The 21,225-nt window shown below is 39.6% G+C and overlaps 1 protein-coding gene across 15 annotated transcripts in view; it reads right to left on the bottom strand.

The window, feature by feature from the left end:
* LOC105474705 (SET and MYND domain containing 3) overlaps positions 1–21,225 on the bottom strand; it is an 813,173-nt gene that overhangs the window by 386,549 nt on the left and 405,399 nt on the right. The gene's annotated exons all lie outside the window — the stretch shown is intronic.

The raw sequence follows: 21,225 nt of genomic DNA, 5'->3' as shown, positions 1-21,225 counted from the left end.
AATGTTGCTTTGTGTGTAAGCATGGTGCTCGTACAAAAAAACACCGAAACTTCTTCAATAAATGAAGAAATGTCTTTTTTCCGTGTCTCCTTTTGTGAAAGATAAAATATCTTGAGACCTTGGCTCTTTGAGTGACTGTATTTGTGGCAGTGACTGGAGGTTTTTGACCCATCTTAGCAAAACCTGTATGTCAGGATATTTTTGATGACTGCAGTTACAACGAGGGATGCATACAGTTTCCAACCACAGTAATAAGCTTTCACACATTTCACTTTTTGACCTATTTCTTTTTGAATACAGTTTGTCTGTTCATAACTGTAATAACTGAGTGGCTTCCATTAGTATGTCTGCATTTATGGATGGTATTGCTGCCTATTTTACTGTGTAAAGTGGCCTATAATGTGTTCAGTCATGTATTTAGATCTCTCTAAAATCTTCTTTTAACATTGTAATAGATGTATTTTAAGTATTTTTAAAACTTTATTCCACAATTATACTTTTGAAATTTTGGTCTCTGAGGATTATGATTTGGGTATTTTAGAATTTAGGGATTTTAGGCTGGAGCTAGTGAATCACACCTATAACCTCAGCACTTTGGGAGGCCGAGGTGGGCGGATCGCCTGAGCCCAGGAGTTCAAGACCAGCCTGGGCAACATGGTCAAACCCGAACTCTACAAAAAACACAAAAATTAGCCAGGCATGGTGGCTCATGCCTGTAGTCCCAGCTACTTGGGAGGCTGAGGTGGAAAGATTGCTGGAGACTGGGAGGCAGAGGTTGCAACAAGCCAAGATCACGCCACTGCACTCCAGCCTGGGTGACAGGGCAAGACTCTGTCTCAAACTAAATAAATACAAAAAAAAAAAAAAAACTAGACTTTAGGGATTGTAATCTTTCGAAATTTCAACATTTGGAATTATGGCCTTCAAGACAGCGTCTCTCAAGACTATGGTCCAAACCTCCCTAGAGGTTCTGGAAAGTACCTTGCCAGATACTACAGAAGTGCCATGATTCCATTCTGGTGCAACCATATGTCCATGTGTCAGGCACAATTTCCTAAGAAGAAATCAAGCGTAAGAGACGGCAAATTGATCCTGGCCTAGGTCAAACTCGTCCAACCTGTGGCCCAGCATGGCTTTGAATGTGGCCAAATACAAATTTGCAAACTTTCTTAAAACATGAGTTTTTTGTGTGTGATTTTTGTTCTTTTAGCTCCTCAGCTATCATTCATGTTCGTGTACTTTATGTGTGGCTCAAGACAATTTGTCTCCTTCCTGTGTGGCCTAGGGAAGCCAAAAGATTAGACACCCCTGGCCTAGGTCAGTAGCACCAGAAGGATATCTGGATAAGATCAAACTAGATTAACAAGTGGTCTGCAGCTCCAAAGCATTGACTTTGACCAGAACTTTTGAGATCCTTAGACTAATTCCTAATAAAGCAAGTCTTGCAAATAAAAAAAATTATCTCCCTTTTTCATTGGTTTACCAAAAAATATATAAATAAATAAATTTTAAAAAAACTGTGAACATACACACTAGAAGCAACAGCCATAATAAAGCTTCCAGTAATAATGAGGCAGCTCCTCCCATATATAACATACCAAATATAACAACTATAAACTCTGGATTACACATTTAAAAAAACTAACTCAAGGTACCAGACAGCGGCCAAAAGCAGACAGAAACTGGAAGGGAGTTAACACTTGAAAATAAATGAAAAATACTAGATGAGTTTCTTGTTTATAAAGCTTTTTTAATTGAAGCCAGAGCTTTTCTGCCTGTGCCAGCTGGGGCACCTATAAGCTGGACAGAAATCTGCAGCTTCTTAAAGAAACAGAAGGAAAGTGACACAAAAAAAATCCCAGTGAGGGCCACACAGTCTACTGCATAAATTGCCTGAATCTCTGGGTGACCCCTAATATCCACATGCGCTGAGGAGAGGCCGAGCAGTCCAGAAAACGCTAAAAGAACTGAAAAGTGATTTCAGTTGCTGCCCTTCACAGGGGTAACAAAGTTGGAGCGTATGTCTGCCAACATAATAGCATGCTAAAGCTATATATATATCTGCACACACACACACACACACACACTCTCTCTCTCTCTCTCTCTCTCTCTCTCTCTCTCTCTCCCCAGAGGATTATCACAGAATCCAGAAATCTATAACATATTTAAAATGTTCTGAATAAAACCCAAAATTACTAGACATATCAGGAAAGAGGACAGGGTGACTCATTCTCAAGAAAAAAAAAATTTAATCAATAAAAACCAACCCAAAATAGCCCTACTGCCTCAACAACCAGATAAGAATGTTTACAGTCAGCTTTCATCACTATGCCCAAGGAAGGACAGGAAAATATCCTTGTAAGGAATAAACAAGAAGCATCAACAGAGAATCTTAAAATAGTGATATGAATAAAATGTGAAACGAAAAATAATCCAATAAAACCGGAAGAGGAAGAGCGAGATGCAAACAAAAGAACCAGAGAGACAGCAGTGATAAGAACTCAGTCTTACATGATAAGAACTCAGCGTGACATTGCGGGCTGTGAAGACAGAAGGATGGAGCCATGAGTTACAAAATGCAGGCAGCTTCTCTCCCAGGTCCTCCACAAGGACGCCTTGATTTGGCCTGGTGGGACTAATTTTGGACTTTTGACTTCCAGAAATTACGATTAAAATTTTCTATTTTCTTATGCCACTAAGTTTGTGGTACTTTCTTACAACAGCAATATGAAACAGCAATGTGCTGACAGAGAAGGAGAAAAGAAACTGCCAATCTAGAATCTTCTATCCAGCAAAAAATAGTCTGCAAGAATAAAGGCAAAATAAAGACATTTTCATATAAAAGAAAACTAAAATAACGTATTGCCAGCAGACCTGTACTACCGGAGGTGCTAAACGAAGTCCTTCAGGCCTCAGGACAATGAGACTAGACAGAAGCCTGAAATTTCATGGAAGAGTGAAGGGTGCTGGAAATGGTAAACACGTAGGGAAGTATAAAATAAGACCCTTTCTCTGAATTTCTTTAAAATATATACAGCTACTTAAACAAAGAAGTAAAATGTTGTATTGAGGGAGCTTTAAAATATGCAAATATATATGACATCTGTAAGATTGAAGAGTTCATATTTTACATGAAATGGGACAATGTTAAATTTAGACTGTGAAAATTGAATTATCTGTTTTATAATCCTAGAGAAACCATTGAAAAAGAACACAGGGACATATAGCAAGAAAAAAAAAAAGCCTAGCCAAAAGAACTTTGGCAAAATAACCAAAAGATAATATATAATAAATTTTTTTCATGGAAAATAGTTTTGGAAATGCTACTATGAAATCTCAGCCAGCAAATTCCATTTCTTGTCAATATATTCATCTGCATAAGAAATACATCTGTAGATTTAAACACGCACATAAACACACAAGTTCACAAAAATGGTCGGATTTTCTACTCCTCATTCAATTAAAAGAGAAACTATATGAAGAAAACACCAAAAGACAAAATAACAAATCCGTCTCTAGTTCAGTTCTCTGCTCTGTTCACAATTCTCACCAAGGAAAGAAAAATTCAAAGAAAAGACAGAGCTGGCACTTCATTTGCTATAGATAGTTAGCCAGCAATTCTTCAGTGTTATCCGCACATTCGCCCACATCCAAGTGTACTGCCAACGGACCAACGCAGAGAAGTGCTGAGTCAGGTTCCAGTGTGTTTCTAATATATCCCATGTTATTCAAGACAGAATCAAATTTTGTTTCCATGTGACTCTTCTGGGTTTAAAAAAAAGTTCAAAATCTTAGACTTAACTATATAGTCAATTAACCAGTACATAAACAAATGACTTTGGTACACTAATGCTGATAGCCAAAACAGTAAAAAATAAGTCAAAGGCATGTCACTTCCTTGCTCTTTCTGGCTCATTTATTTTAACTGCTCCCACTAGCATTCTGTCTGTTTTGTTTTATGTTTTTGTTGGTGGTGGTGGTGTTTTTTTTTTTTTTTTTTTTTTTTGCCAAAGTCAAGCTAGATTAATATAATTCTCTTCCCTTTGGAAGAGATAGAAAACAGAACAAAAAAAGAAAAAAATGCTTTGCTTCACAGTGAGTCAGTATTTATTGAATGTATTTATTGCAACACAGTGTTTATTGAAATACTATCATTTGCCAGGCACAGAAGAAAAGATACATAAGATGGCCCCTGATCCTCTAGCACTTAAGTAAAATACATAGGATATATATACATAATAGATAAAAAACAAAGCTGACTGTTTCGTGAAAGCAGAAAGGAGAGAGACAATCTTTTGAGTTGGAGAATCAGAAGGAGTTTGTCCTTGCAGGATGAGCTTTTCAGGGGTAAGCTGGAGGTGGGGAACCAGAAGCAGAAATCGGAGACCAGAGAAGTGTAGGACAATTCAGGGAAAGGTGATTGGCTGAGTGTGGCTGGAGCATACAGGCTAAACTGGTGGAAGCTGTGAGAGAAAACACGGCATGTGTAATTGTGGTGGCTCTTGAAGTCAAGCTAAAGGTCTTGAGCCTTGGTTGACAGGCAGTGAGGTTCACAGAAGATTTTTTTAAATTGTGGAGTAACATTTTTCATCATTTACCAATAAATAGCCTCTGGAGGCATTATGTGCCAAAACTATGCAAACAAGCAGGAGTACATCAATGAATCCCACAAAGCCCCACCTCAAGCAGACTGCAGTAGAGTAGGGAGTTAACTATGTAAAGAGAACAACAAGTTTCAAAGCCTTAGTGAGGATTATGTTATACTTCTGTCTAAGCAAACAGGGCAGGCCTGGGATTGCCTTACCAAATTCAAGCTCCCAGCCTACATATGATACATACATGAAGGAATAATTTAAACTTTAAAAAAAAAGAGAGAAGAGGAAACTTTTCTTTTTCTGTAATCAGAATACCTGTCCTCCAGGAAAAGGTCATAAAACGGTGCAAAAGAACACCACAGGACTAAAAAAAGATTTTTTTAATGTGGCAATACAGGATTTCCTTTGCAAATTCTCCAGGGTTTTTCCCGCTCTGGCAAAGACGCCACGACTCTATGTGCCTGTAATGTCCTGATTCTTCCTCTCTATAATGACAGTTCTCATCCCACGGGATTCAAGTTACCTGTTTATGTATCTGACACCTCTGCTATTTTATCAACTCTCTAAGGGAAGGAATTGTGTTTTATGAATGACATTCTCATTTTTAAAAAGAAAACAGCAGTTTGTCAAATAAAAACAAAATCTACTATCTTCCTTTCTTTAAATTTTCAAAATTAGCTCAAATAAAAATATATTATTGTTGACATTCAGTAAAGTACATGTTGGAAGCCTCTTTCAAAGTGACTTTCATAAAACAAGCAGAAGATATACACACAGATACACACATAACACCTTTTAAAATTTGAAATAATATAAGTGTTCTTACTGTAAAACGTGGGACAACTTTTATCTGAAGCACTCAAAAATTTCTCCCCTGCCCCAAACACTCCTTATTGGGCTACTGTTATCCCAATTTCACTCTTAGAAGACTTAAGCAGAAAAAGCATTAAATAAAATTTATGGGAGGTCATTGATTTGGACTAAGCTCCTACACTAGGCCCCAAGACACAAAGGCAAAATGGAGTTACTCAGACTCAAGTTCCAAACTGAAACCAACTTGTTTAACCTGAGAAAGTAGGGGAGAGAAAATAGTCGAATTCCCAACCAGGCCACTTTTAGGCACCATGATACAGAAGGCTTCTTCTGTTTTAATCTTCTATGAAAAAGTAACTTTGAAATGACCAATGTTCTTATTCCACTTCTGCTTCTTCAGCCGTTTTCTGCCTACATAGACCATCTCCTCCCGCGAGGATGTGAAGTCCATCCATCTTTCAAGGTCAAGAAGTTCAGACTTTATTAGGAGGCAATGGAGAGTCAAAGGAGAGTAGTTCAATTCACTTGCTAGAGAAGTGGCTGAAGGCACTTCCACGACTGCAAGCACAGCGGCCATTAAGAGGTTGATTCAGCGACCCATATAATGGTGGCCTGAATTAAGGGACTGGCAGTGGGGCTGAAGAAAAATGCCTAGTTAAAAGAGAATAGGAAGCAGAACTAACCAGATGTATTGACTGACTAAATGTAAAGATAAGGGAGAGGGAAAAGTCAACAATGACTTATAGGTTTCCTCTAAATAGTCATTAAACGATTATTTACTGAGCACCAAATATCTACCATGGTTCTAGGTACCAGAGATGCATCAATGGACAAAAGAATGTCTTGTTCTTATGAAGGTTATACTTTAGCAGAAGATAGACAGTAAACAAATAAGACCTCTACAAAACCTTCTCTGATCATTCTTTTTTTTTTTTTTAAAGTGAAAAGAAAGCAACTTTATTAAGAAAGTAAAGGAATAAACGGCTTCTCCACAGGCAGAGCAGCCGATCTGATCATTCTGGCTGATACTGGCTTCTTTCGTCTTAGGTGTGCCAGACTACACCACACATTTTGGAACTGATGGCACAGAGTAGATTCACATCATATACACAGCTTCACTGGGAGTCCTTCATCCTAATGAAGCTGATAAAGTCTGAAATAGGACATCCATGTTAAAAGAATGTCTGAATGATTCTAAGGATTTTTCTGGCTTCTGGCAAAAAAGTAAAATATTGTTTGTACTTCTGAACAATTTAAAGAATTTTGAAAAGAACTCTGACTACTTTTTTCACATCATGTAATGAAGCTTGATGTATTTATTACTTGGTGGTGTGATTTAGAAATGTGATAAAGTTAAAGTCTAACTTATTTCCCATCCAAACTTCCCAAGTAGACTGCACTGTATTTTTTGTTATTTTTCTCTGATTGTTGTACATGGGTAAGTAAAACTCGTTGTGTAAGTTTCCACAGAGTTTACACTCATGGGAAACAAAACCTGTGCCTTGCGTATCACCATCCCCCGACTGTCTGTCTGTCTGTCACTCGCAGAGTTCAAGGCACATATGAAGTGCTCAATAAACAAGAGCTGACTGCAGATCAATGAGGCTTAGTGCACATCCTTATTGCAAACTGTGGTCTCCAATGCAAAAACAAAATAAAACAAAAATCCCACAACTAAAAACAAAGTAGGGGATGTTAACAATAGACCAAGGATATGAAATCTGTCTCATGAAAGAATAAAGATTTCACACAGAAATCACAAATGTTGGTATTAATTTTAAATGACATTTGTCAGCCATAGAAAGTAATCTCTAATGACTCATGATAGAGCCGTTTAACGCCCAAATAATTAAAAAAAGAACTGGAGAGGTAACCTAAGGGCAGGTAAGATTAAGTAAGGAAAATTTCAATCTGTGTGAAGAAGAGAAGGCTTTAACTTTTGAACCTTTTGGGACAATTTGGAACATCAGTCCTCCAAACCAAAATTCAACTTTATTTATCCTACATATATCCTTTATTTAGGATTCCTAAATTTAGTTCTTTCTTCATGAACTCTTAAATCAATCTCCTAGGGCAGGGGTGCCCAGGGGTGCCCAGGGCTGCGGACTGGTACTGGTCCATGGCCTGTTAGGAACTGGGTCACACAGCAGGAGGCGAGTAGCGGGTGAGCAGGCATTACCACTGGAGCTCAGAGCAGTGGCAGCATTCGATTCTCACAGCGGATGGGCAGACGTGACCACTGGAGCTCAGATCAGTGGCAGCATTCGATTCTCATGGCGGGTGAGCAGACATGACCACTGGAGCTCAGAGCAGTGGCAGCATTCGATTCTCATGGCGGGTGAGCAGGCATATCCACCAGAGCTCAGAGCAGTGGCAGCATTCGATTCTTACGGGTGCGTGAACCCTATTGTGAACTGGGCATGTGAGGGATCTAGGTTGTGTGCTCCTTATGAGAATCTAACTAATGCCTGATGATCTGAGGTGGAACAGTTTCATCCTAAAACCATCCATCCCTGTCTCATCGCCCCATCCATGAAAAACTGTCTTCCACGAAACTGGTTCCTGGTGCCAGAAAGGTTGGGGACCACTGTCCTAGGGCAACCTTTCTTGTGTGGGTAAGTTCTTTAAGAAAACAGGAGAATCTAGGAGGAAAAGAACGATTATTATTTAAAGAGAAAGACAACCAAGGACTCTTCTCTTACCGTACAAAGGAGGAAATCCTTACTACGCCTTAAACTTAGTGTCCAAGTTCAGTATACCTTTTTGATATAAAATATACAGAAAAGCTTAATATTTTATTTATCTTAGTGTATTATCTATCTCCTCCCTCTAGAATGTGAACTCTATAAAGGCAGAAATTTTTTATCTGTGTTGTTAACTGCTGTTTCCCCAATATCTACAACAACAGTTAACAACACTAGGTGGCCAACAGTAACTAAGAATGGACGAAAGAATCAAGGCTTGGATAACTAAACAGCTCGTTTATGGAATGCATGAATCCTTTCATAAGGATAATTAGTGTGTGTAATCAAAAGCAAAACCCTTCTGGAAGCAGTCCATCACCAACGTAGGTAAGTTACCACTTTGTGTGATTAGTATAAACTATCAAACAATGCAACCCACTGAAAGGAAAATGTGGGACAAATTGAACTCCTATGACCTTAGCTTTGATGAAGGAAAGATTTACAGAGCATCCATTGATTTCTCTCTGGGAGGAGTGTGGTTACCTTCAAACTCTAAATCCCTAAGTCAAAACCTAAAACCTAAGAGCTGAAAGACTTCTCTGTATTTAAGCAGGCATCCTGTTTTCACTCTGTGGGTATCTAAATAGAAGCTTCAAAAGGAGACTCTGTGCATGTGTTTACAAACAATAAGAATGCTCAAATATAGAAATAGAAGACGTTTTGTTGTTTGTTTCTAGTTTTTATTTTTTATTTTTATTATTTATTATTTTTTTTGAGACAGAGTCTCACTCTGTCACCCACACTGGAATGCAGTGGTGTGATCTCAGCTCATCGCAACCCCTGCCTCCCAAGCTCAAGTGATTCTCATGCCTCAGCCTCCCGAACAGCTGACACTACAGGCGTGCACCATGTCACCTGGCTAATTTGTTGCATTTTTAGTAGAGACAAGGTTTCGCCATGTTGGCCAGGCTGGTCTCGAACTCCTGTCCTCAAGTGACCTGCCTGCCTTGGCCTCTAAAAGTGCTGGGATTACAGGCATGAGCCACTGCACCCAGCCCCTAGCTTCTATTTTTTTTAATTACTAGTGTACCAGCACAGGATTGAATACATCTCTCCTTCTGCTAGAAAAAATTTAAAATAACCTGAGCATAATAGCTCATACCTGTAATCCTGGCACTTTGGGATGCCAAAGGAGAATGATTGCTTGAGGCCAGGATTAACACTGCAAGACCTTATCTCTATATAAAAAAAAATTTTTTAAAGAAAGAATTTAAAATAGAAGTATTTATTTCTTTCAAGTTAGCCTAAAGGCCAAATTGACCTCCTGGATATTTGAGGAGTTCTGAAACCACCTTTGCCAAGATCATGACGGTGAGAGAAATCTGGCATGGCTAACTTTATCTTGCTTCTAGTCTCACAGGCTGGCTGCCCTTGCTCATTCCTAGGCACAGGCCAAGCTAACCATGGCAGGCAGCAAGGATGGTCCTAGTCCCTCCCTAAAACTAAACCCCTCTTTGCTCAGGGACCAGAGTCGATTTGTAAAACTAATGAAAGCCCATAAGATTAGCGTTATGGGAGAGACCTGAAATTTGTTAAAATGTAGGAATAGTTTCTATAATCCCTTACTACTCAGGAGTCATGTGGCCAGAGGTCAAAAGACTTGTGACTTCCTCAATTGCTCCTACAGATAACATTACTATTGCAGAACCTAAGACTGGTCTTTTGAGATGTTTCTCAGACATTAGCGAGCTGACAACCAACTGACCCGACCTGGACCTGTGACTTACGACTCAGTTGGTCCTGCGGCCCCCACCCAGAGGCACACTCAGCATAGCAGGACCGTTTCCTGCCCTCCTATGATTTTATCCGCAACCAATCAGCAGCACACATTCGCTAGCCCCGTGGCTGCCAAACTGTCCATAAAAACCCTAGCCTCCGAGTCCTTGGTGAGACTGGTTTGAGTGATAGCTCCAGTCTTTCCACATGGCTAGCTCTGCATTAATTAAACTCTTTCTTTACTGCAATATCGTGGGCTCGGCGAATTGGTTTTGTCTGTGCAGCAGACAGGAAGAGCCAGTTGGGTGATTACAGTTCCCTTCACACAGGATAAAAGTTCCTAAACAATAACACAGCTAATCTCACCTACATGTCCGGTAAGCTAAAACTATGAGGCCTTTCCCTTATTGAGACCCAAGTCCCACTCTCTGGTCCAAACAAATAAACAAAAACCCACACAATACACACATAAAGGTCATAATTTGTATTTTCTCAAGAATCATATAACTCACTATAAACCAAAGCCAAATGAAACCAACCAAATTAAAGCCTTTATTAGTAAAAATTATGGAAAATTTGAAAATACGTCAAAAGATTACCTTTATATTCTTTTAACATCATATTGGACCACAGTCTAAATAGGCCCACACAAGCATTTTTTTTTAATACTGTAGTATTGTTTGACTTACTACTTATTATCAATCAGGATAAGGACTGCTAAATAACACATTAACTTGCAGATTTTTGTCCAAAAGGATGTAAATAATTTTTGTGTGATAGAAAGCTCCAAAGACAACAGTTGTATTGGCCTGGAAGACACTAACCAACTTACAATTCCTTTTTTTTTTCTCTTTTTTCTTTTCTGGAGACAGGATCTCACTCTGTCACCCAGTCTGAGGCTGGAGTACAGTGGCACAATCACAGCCCACTGCAGCCTCAACATTCCGGGTTCAAATGGTCCTTCCACCTCAGCCTCCCAAATAGCTGGGACTACAGGCATGCACCATCATGCCCAGCTATTTTTTGTATTTTTTGTAGAGATGGGGTTTTGACATGTTGCCCAGGCTGGTCTTGAACTCCTGGGCTCAAGTGATCCTCTTGCCTTGGCCTCTCAAACTGCTAGGGTTACAGGCATGAGCCACTGCACCCAGCCCAGTTTACTAATCTTACAATCTTATTCTAGCATTCTGTCAGTGTCTGTATATAATTTATCTGTGGAATTTTCTGGGAATCAGCATCACCATTATGTTGATTCCCTCATTCATCAGGCAAATAAATTTATGACATGCACTTACTATGTATTTATGAGGATCACTGTTTTACCTCTTTGAAAAACATATTTTGATATCTTTAAGTTTTGGTATATTGTCTTCTTAGATGCCTAGAGAATATAGGAAAGGTAAGCTGTTATTGGTCTATCATTGGCAACAAAAGAATGTAAATTGATTGCATTATTCATTCTTCAGCAGGCTGATTACTGATCCTATAGTAATACCATTGAATTATTTAGTAACAAAAAAAATTTAGCAAATAATTACAAATTAGCAGTGACTACCAAATTCTTTAGAGCACATTATTTCACCCCTAAAGATGCACATTAATATTTTATGATTAGAGTACCCAGAAGACTACATAAAAGAGCACAAATGATCACTAAATGCTGCCTCTATCTGTGTTTTACTCTTTTTTTTTCTTTTTTCTTTTTTTTTTTTTTTTTTGAGATGGAGTCTCGCTCTGTTGCCCAGGCTGGAGTGCAGTGGCGCGATCTCGGCTCACAGCAAGCTCCGCCTCCCAGGTTCATGGCATTCTCCTGCCTCAGCCTCCTGAGTAGCTGGGATTACAGGCGCCCACCACCTCTCCCAGCTAATTTTTCTATTAGGGTTTCACCGTGTTAGCCAGGATGGTCTCGATCTCCTGACCTTGTGATCCGCCCGCCTTGGCCTCCCAATGTGCTGGGATTACAGGTGTGAGCCACCGCGCCCGGCCCTGTGTTTTACTCTTAATGCCGCTTTAAACCCGTACATCCTAAAGAATATCGCATTTTCTCTTTTAACAATGTTAAATTTTATCTCCAGCAAAGAACGTGTTACACTATATATATAGTAAATTTTAAATACTTCAATATAGAAGTATTTACAGTGTGATTTATGTGTATTTGGGTTACTTTCCATTCACACCCTAATGGTATTAGTTAATATCTGAAGTACCCTAATGAGGAATTAATCCAGGGGTGGATCCTCTGACACACTGCAACCATCTGCCACAATTGTAGAGGTAGCTACCGATGGAGTCCAAGACATCCTACCCCAAAATGTGGTACTTTGACATGTTCGATATGTTAAGCGGAAGGATTTGAGAAAACAGACCTTCCCCCCGCCTTCTCCCCTGAAAAAGGTTATAAAATCTTTCCTAGGTTTTATGACCTTCCCCTGAAGCAGGTCAAAGGACCTTAATGTGTGAGGTGCCCTCCCTATATCCAGAAGAAAGGGGCGTCCTTATCTCCAAACACACAGTGACATAGAGACCGGAACAAATAGGTCTTGCTGAGCGTCCTCCAGTTTATAACATTCAGCTCATCCCCCTGCTTTGTCCTATCATATTTCTCCAAGACTCGCCACTCTTCATCAAACCTGCTATGAAACAAGCTCACGTTTAACTGCTTCTTCCGGTCTTCATTTCCTTATGAAGTCTCCCGTGTCACATAAAACTTAAATAAATGTATAGGCTTTTCTCTTGTTGGTCTTTTATTATAGGGGGTCTCAGCTACCCAAAATGAGTAGCAGGAAAGATATTTTTCCTCCCCTTTGCTACAAAAAAATTTCAAATATCCTTGTTTCTGATCAACCTTAAAGGGTTTGATAATTTGCATTATAGATAAAAATTTTTTTCCTTGGTGAAACAAGGGGTGTTTAAGATATGTAGATAAAAATAGTAGAAAAAAAAATAATTAGTTCATTTCCTTTTGCCTTTGCTTGAACAATGTACAAGAATCTAGCATGCCCAATGGCTAGAATAGCAATAGGTTGCAATTTGCCTGTTACAGTCCCAGTTTACATTTCTTATCCCAACATAATTATTAAGAATGTCTTCTTTGGTTCTCAAAGCATTCTGCTTTGCACCACAAATAACACGGACACTCCACCACAGCATGGATGGAGCCGGAAGTCACCATCCTCACCATACCTTTCTTAAAGGCCCCCTAGGCTTAACACTAGGATGGAACCTGCATGGATGTTTGTCAGAGAACTGCTGCTAGGTTAGCTGAATTCTGAAGCTAACGTACTGTTTCCCCTGCTTCATGTGAATCTTTCTGTGATAAATTTACAGAACAAGTGGTGTGACAGTTTTTGCGCCTGCCCAGTAAATGTTTGTATCTGTGCATGAGTCATTCTGAGACTTGCTTTTATTATAACACACTGCCTGGGGCTGTGCTTGCAGGTGAGAAGACCTTCAGTTTTCATTTGCTCCTATCTACTAGAGGCTACAGATACATTTTCTATTTTTTTTTTTTTACACATCACTCATTAGATTTATTTCTAAGTACTTGATGCCTTTTATTTTTATTTTTAGATTTCACTAAAATAGTTTAATCAAGTCACCAAACAAGCAAAAAACAGGGGGAAAAAAGTGTCAGAGAGAGAGAAGGGAAATCAATATCTAGTTGCTACAATATGTTACCTAAAATGCCCAATTTTCTTTTTTAATTTTTTAAATTTTTATTTGTAAGTTCTGGGATACATGTGTGAGATGCGCAGGTTTGTTATATAGGTAAACGTGTGCCATGGTGGTTTGCTGTACCTATCAATCCATCACCTGGGTATGAAGTCCAACACACATTAGCAATTTTTCCTGATGCTCTCCCTCCCCTCGCCCTTCCGACAGGCCCAGTGTGTGTTGTTCCCTTCCTTGTGTCCACGTGTTCTCACTGTTCAGCTCCCACTTATGAGTGAGAACATGCGGTGTTTGGTTTTCTGTTTCTGCATTAGTTTGGTGAGGATGATGGTTTCCGGCTCCATCCATGTCCCTGCAAAGGGCATGATCCCATTCCTTTTTATGGCTGCATAGTATTCCATGGTGTATATGTGCCACTAAAGCTCCTCTATCTATCTTGCAGTTCCTTGCAGATGAAAGCCCTCCCATGATTCAGAACAATTACAGCTTTTGGCCAGAAGAGACCTCAAATTCTTGCCCTTATATCTACAAACCCATGAGCCTATTTCTAGATCCTTCCTGTTATTCTTATTATAGAGGGAATAAGCGTCTCTTGCTACTTTTTATCACTAGACCAACATCTTTCTTCCCTACTAGCTTATAAATTTCATGAAGCCAAGACCGTTGACTTCCTTAATCATCTCTAGAACCCTGGGTTCTAGCACATTTGGTACTCATCAGTTAGTCAATATCTGCTGAATGAGTAAATTTTAAAAAGTATTGATTTCTCCTCCAGACTTCATTAGTTGCTCTTCTCCTGTTCAAATAGTGGGAAAGCAAATGCAAGGAAAAAAAATCTCAGAGACTCACACAAAAACAGCTACAAGGAAAAAAAAGTTGTTAGTTGTTTTCCATGGTATCTATGACACTTTTTTCTAAACAAATAACGTGTTCTGTCCAAAACACTTTAGTCTACCAACATAGCAACTCTATGTGCAATAATGGCAGGACTGCACCTGATACTGCATCTTGATTTTAACTTTCAACAAGTAAAACAAATGCAGTTTGCAAAGCAGAATTCCAACACTGCTGTCATTATGGCTTTAGAAAAAGTACCATTGACAAGGCTCACTCTAGATTCTACATGAAGACTTCAGTGGACTGAAACCCATTGCTCAGTACTCCAACTGTTAATCAAACCACCTCCCAATTCTAACCAACTACACTTATAGCAAGCAAATCTTTAAATGTAAACATAGAAAAATATTACTTTTATCTAGTCCCACAACGACTTTCTAACTAAACTTTTACTGAAAAAACATCTCACCAATAGGGAAAAAAAAGAACCATCATTGGTTTAGAATAAATGAGATGCTCTTCTTCTTCTATGAGCCACTTTGACCCATGAATTGGTCTAATTTCTGAAACCTCCAGTGCAGACTGTCCCTATCTACAGCGAGCGCCCATGCACTTATGAGCAGGAAACACTCATCTGACAAAGCTCAGAACTGCCACGGAAAGGTAACCCAGGGAAAGCACATCAAAACACGGAAAGGTAACCCAGGGAAAGCACATCAAAACAGGAACACACACACACACACACACACACACACACACTCTTTCTCTCTCTCCCCCTCTCCCCCCCCCTTCCAAACCCCCCTTCCTTCTCTCTCTCTCTGTTCAGGAGTTCTCAATTTCCCATTTCTCCCAGCTTAAAATTTAAGAGTAATGAGGGAAATTCCATGAAGTAGTCCAACTAAAATTTTATTTTATCCTAGAGGTAAGTCTGAGGACACTATTGCTTATTTCTGTTTTCAGTACAATATCCCCAAAGTTTGAAACACTGGCTTTGTATAAGTCACAATACACTTCCTATATCACATCCCCTTCTGATAATTCAGAAAGCTTATAACTTGTATGGGAGGATGGCAAATGTTTTTATTTTTGTGAAATATATGTGTGCACACACACATATATATTGTATATCCAAAAAAGTTTTAGCTACATTTTTAGTTGCAGAGGCTTTGAATTCATTGATTATTGTGTAGGTAATGACTTGAAATTATGTTTATTTAATTTGATCTTTATTTTTTTGAGGCAGGGTATTGCACTGTCATTCAGGCTGGAGTGCAGTGGCATAAACACGGCTCACTGCGGCCTCCTGGGTTTAAGAGATCCTCCTACCTCAGCCTCCCAAGTACCTGGGACCACAGGCATGCACTACCATGTCCAGCTAATTTTTGTACTTTTTGGTAGAGATGGGGTCTCACCATGTTGCCCAGGCTGGTCTCAAACTCCTGGGCTCAAGTAATCCTCCCGCCTCAGCCTCCCAAAGTGCTGGGATTCATGTGTGCGCCACCAAGCCAGCCAATTGACCCTACTTTTAGAAAATTCAACACATAAAGATTACATTTCCCTGGAACATTCTTTCTCCTATCACCAAAACATTAGGCATCAGTTACATTTCCCATGCGCATGAGTAGCACTTTATGTTATTATATTTCCTAATAACTATTTTAACTATAAATTTTAGATCCAGTGAACTATTTTGGAAAAGATGCATATCCAACTTCTCCCTATTTCTAGCCAGAATACCTTATATTCCTGAAATCCCTTCAGTTGTGCCTTTAAGACGGTGAGAAAGGAACATTTGAATCTTCACAAACCTTCACAGAAGCTTGTTGAAGATTTTGGTTTCTAAAAATATTTCTGTTTCACTTGATCCTGATTTTCATGTTATATTTCTTTTGCACACCCAAGAAAACAAGTTTTCAACTACTCAACCAAAAGTCTCGGGTAGAAAACACCCAAGAAAACAAGTTTTCAACTACTCAACCAAAAGTCTTTATCTCCTGGTGGGATGAACAGGAGATGAGTAGACAAACTTTTAGACCTTTACTGGCTGCTCCTACCCCAAATGCCAGCCACTCACGTATGAAAGTTTCCTCACCCTCCAAACTGCTCAGTTCCCATGATGCTGCTTTTAAAACCTATGTCTGAAATTGGTGTTTTGCTCTTTTTTTTTTTTTTTTTTTTTTTTTTTTTTGCTGGGGGAGGGGTGTTTTTACAAGGGATATTTGGGGAAAATGTGGGTATGGAGAGATTTTCTTTCCATTTTCCACTGGCTGACACTGGAAGAATGCAGTCAGTTTTCCTCTGTTCTTTTTCTCCCTCTGTCCTCTTGGTACCAAAGCAGTCGCCATCACAAATTCCATTTTTCATTCTATTAGTGGATATGGAATTATCTAGCATTATTAAGAATAAGGTGCACCGGGCACGGTGGCTCACGCCTGTCATCCCAGCACTTTGGGAGGCCGAGGCAGGCGGATCACAAGGTCAGGAGATCAAGATCATCCTGGCTAACACGGTGAAACCCCGTCTGTACTAAAAATACAAAAATTAGCCGGGTGTGGTGGCAGGCGCCTGTAGTCCCAGCTACTCAGAAGGCTGAGGCAGGAGAATGGTGTGAACCTGGGAGGTGGAGCTTGCAGTGAGCCGAGATCTTGCCACTGCACTCCAGCCTGGGCGACAGAGCCAGACTCTGTCTCAAAAAAAAAAAAAAAAAAAAAAAGAATAAGGTGAAACTGTCTCAAATGCAGGCTTAAATTGCAAAATGACAAAACATATTAAAATACTAAAGTACAAAAAATACAGAAAACTTCTACAAAGGTGTATATGAACAAACTGTCCAACATACATAATTCTTGCATAAGCACTATGTCCTAACCATACTGAGAAAAAAACCAGTTCCAGAAAAATTAAATCAAAATAATCACATATAAGAGCTTCTCTCCTGTAGCACTTCAGTGACAGCTGAAAGTTGGTCATCAAATGGGCATGGAAGAAACAGAGAACGCCATCTTCTTTTTGAACAAAATCCTGATATCCACCAAGAACTGAAATTGGGTCTTTTCCACTTGGAAGACCCCTCTCTCTATAGAGAAAGAGACAGCTGTTTTTCTTTCTCTTTTCTTTTTCTTTTTTTTTTTGGACAGAGTCTCGCTCTATCGCCCAGGCTGGAGTGCAGTGGCTCGCTCTCTGTCCATCTCCTGTGCTGCAACCTCCATCTCCCAAATTCAAGTGATTCTCCTGCCTCAGCCTCCTGAGTAGCTGGGATTACAGGTGTGCACCACCACACACGGCTAATTTTTGTATTTTTAGTAGAGACGGGGTTCGCTATGTTGGCCAGGCTGGTCTTGAACTCCCGACCTCGGAATGTGCCCACCTCGGCCTCCCAAAGTGCTGGGATTACAGGTGTGAGCCACCGCGCCCGGCTCTTTCTCTTTTCTTTTGCCTCTTAACCCCGCTCCTAAACTCCTCATGTGTGTTCATGTCCTAAATATTCCTGACGTGAGATGACGAACCCTGGGCATGTACCCCAGACAACGCAGCCACTTCATACTGGGAACCTCGTCCAGGAAACCAAGGTACAGCATTCATCGAAACGGTGAGTAGAGGAACGGACTCCAACTCTGCCCTTTCATTTCAAGGCTCTCGGCCTCTGTGTTAGAACCAAATCAAGCCAATAATGGGCATCCGTCAGCCAGTTAGAAACGCAGTTAGCACAGCTGCTGTTCAAAGACTGGGATGCCAGGCGCACTGAGGAAAACATGCAGACTGTCCCAGCACCCACGGGTTGCTGGGCATGACGGCCATGTGTGAACAAGCTTCCTTTCACGAAGGACTTAGCCGTCGCGTGAAGCTGGAAGAGGTTCTGGAGCAACTGAGGGTTTCTGACTGGGGCTACAGCCCGGTATTATCCAAATCCTCCTGGACTGACCCCAGCCCTCGCACCGCTCGATGGGGTGTAGGCAACAGGATCCCAACTTTCCTATGTAGTTTCCGCCTTTCCCGTCTGCGGCCACCATATCTCCTGTCTTTTCCACTCAGAAGACCCCTCTCTCTATAGAGAGAGCTGATTTTCTTTATTCTTCTGCCTATTAAACCTCAGCACAAAAGAAAAAAGAAAAAAAAAAGAACTGAAGTCGGTTCTGGACTCATCCATGGAAAATGTGCTTTAAATTTGGCTGTGGTGTTCTCCAATGGTCAAGGAGAATATGCTATTGATTTGTGCTCTGGCATTACCACTGCACACTGACGGGCAGTTCTTTTAAACACATACTTGAGTGGTTTAGACAATGTCTGTGTACGACTGAAGCTTCACTTGAAATCCTAGTTCTTGGAAAAATATGAGCTCAATGAGCTAAATATAGTGCCGACAGGCATGAGTGATTAGCATGGTGCTAACTCTGCATCAGGAATATTAACTTTGTGTTTCAAATGCTACTTTCATCTTAAAACTCAAAGGTTTTTTATATAAACGTTTAACAATACTTGTAGCCTTTCTATTGGGCATGAATTCAAAACAGACAAGAAAACGGGTGTCTTAACCACGTTGTCGCTGCTCATCACCAGCAAAACCATTAATAATCACAGACAGAGATCTGGATACGTCCTCTAGTCATTTAACACAATTTTTTTTCATTTAAAGTATATGTAGCTTTTACTCATAAATATTATATAAGATTCTGTTATCCACTCAAATCTTACTTTAAGAAAAAGGTCAATTTAGACTAAAGGCCATGTATGTGGTATTATACATCGCTTTTGATAAAATCTGATTAATTATAAGGTGTAATCTTACTTTTTCAGGCTGGGGGTCATTTTAAGTGCTTATTTTTTCCAAGGAAGTGAAGAAAAAATGCTGAAATTATTTCAAAATTCTTACATGCACATTTAAACTGCTGTTCGAAATTCCCCAAGACCTATCGGAAAAGAGAAAACCACAGGAGAACTAGAAATAAACCTATTTCCATTCTTGGAAAAACCACCTCGAACATTAAACAATTTCATGCTTCTCATAAAAGCAGGCAAACAGGCCAGTGGAATAGAATCGAGAACCCAAAAACAAATCTGCATATTTACAGTCAATCCATTGTTGAAAAGGCACCAACAACATACACTGGGGTAAGGACACCCTCTTCAATAAATGGTGCTGAGAAAACTGGATATCCATATGTAGAAAAATGCAAGCAGACCTCACCTCTCACCATATACAAAAATCCAATCAAAATGGGTCAAGGATGAATGTACAAAGCTATGAAGCTACTAGAAGAAAATATTGGAGAAATGCTTCAGGACATTGGCCCGGCAAAGATGTTTTTTGGTAAGACCACAAAATCACAGGTAACAAAAACAAAAATAATTACATAAAGCTAAAAAGCTTCTGCATAGCAGACAAAACAATCAACCGAGTAAAGAGACAGAATGGGAGAAAATATTTGCAAACTCTCCATCTGCCAAGTGATTAATAATGAGACTATATAAGGAACTCAACTCAGTAGCAAAAACCCCACCAAAAGCAGGAAAAAAAATGGGCAAATTAACTGAATACACTGAACAGACATTTTTCAGAAGAAGACAAACACCAAACACATACATGAAAAAATTCTCAACACCGTTAATCATTATGAAATGCAAATCAAAACCATAATGAGGTATCATCTCACCCCAGTTAAAACGGCCATTTTAAAAAAGACAAAAAAGAACAGATGCTTGCAAGGATGTAGAGAAAGGGGAACGCTCATATACTGTTGGTGAGAATGTAAATTAGTACAGCTGTTATGCAAAAGAAAACATTATGACTGTTCAGTGAAAAACTAAAAATAGAACTACCATGTGACCCAGCAATCTCACAGGTGGGTGTGCATCCAAAACATCCAAAAGAAAGGAAATGAGTGCATCAAAGAGACACCTGCACTGTCATGTTTATCACAGCACTATTCACAACAGTCAAGATACATAACCAACCTGTGCCCGTCAATAGATAAATGCATAAAGAAAATAAAATGTGTGTATATGTGTGTGTGTGTGTGTATATATATGTGTGTGTATGTGTATATATATATATTCCATCATACATATATATATATTATTATATACTCGGCCGTAAAAAAGAACAAAGTCCTGTCATTTGCAGCAACATGGGTAAGCCTGGAGGACATTATGTGAAGTGAAATAATCCAGGCACAGAAAGGCAAATGTCATATGCTCACTCACACGTGGGAGCTAAAACAATTTGAGGTAGAGGAGAGTGGTCGTTATCAGCAGCTGGGAAGAGTAGGCGGGATGAAGAGAGCTTACTTAATGGGTTCAAAAACACAATTATTACTTACAATTATTATGTATCAATAAAACTAATAAATTGAAAATGATTTAAGTTCCTAAAACTTGATAACAACAATTCACAGTAATAATTTTTCAGTTTATTTTTTAAACATTCCAACAGAAATTCTATTAGCATGAAGATAAAATTCTAAAATGGTATCAAAGGGTTCTGTGCATATTTGGATACATTTAATATATAAAAACAATCCCATTCATTGGCAGTCCCCTTCTTACCCACCAAATACTTTTTTAAAAACAGAACCACACAGTCTATACAAATTCCTGGTTTAGTAAAATGGGTGTGGCATGTGTGTCACTACCCGGCATGTATCCCCTATGCGGACAGGGGCAGAACTGTGTCAAACTCCCAAGACCCACTTGGCCATAAGGGAGGTGGGCCCAACATGTCCTAGGGGCAGAGCTGTATTCTCACCACAAGAACTACTCCAGCCGCTCTCATGGCGGAAGCTGACTGGGGGAGACCACCAAGATGATGCCGTGTTTGTGATATTCATGTGACTTCCAATCAAAGGAAAAAA

This window comes from Macaca nemestrina, chromosome 1 (assembly GCF_043159975.1).
Source record: "Macaca nemestrina isolate mMacNem1 chromosome 1, mMacNem.hap1, whole genome shotgun sequence".
In the NCBI taxonomy this organism is placed as follows: domain Eukaryota; kingdom Metazoa; phylum Chordata; class Mammalia; order Primates; family Cercopithecidae; genus Macaca; species Macaca nemestrina.
This window is presented reverse-complemented; position numbering and strand designations above follow the sequence as displayed.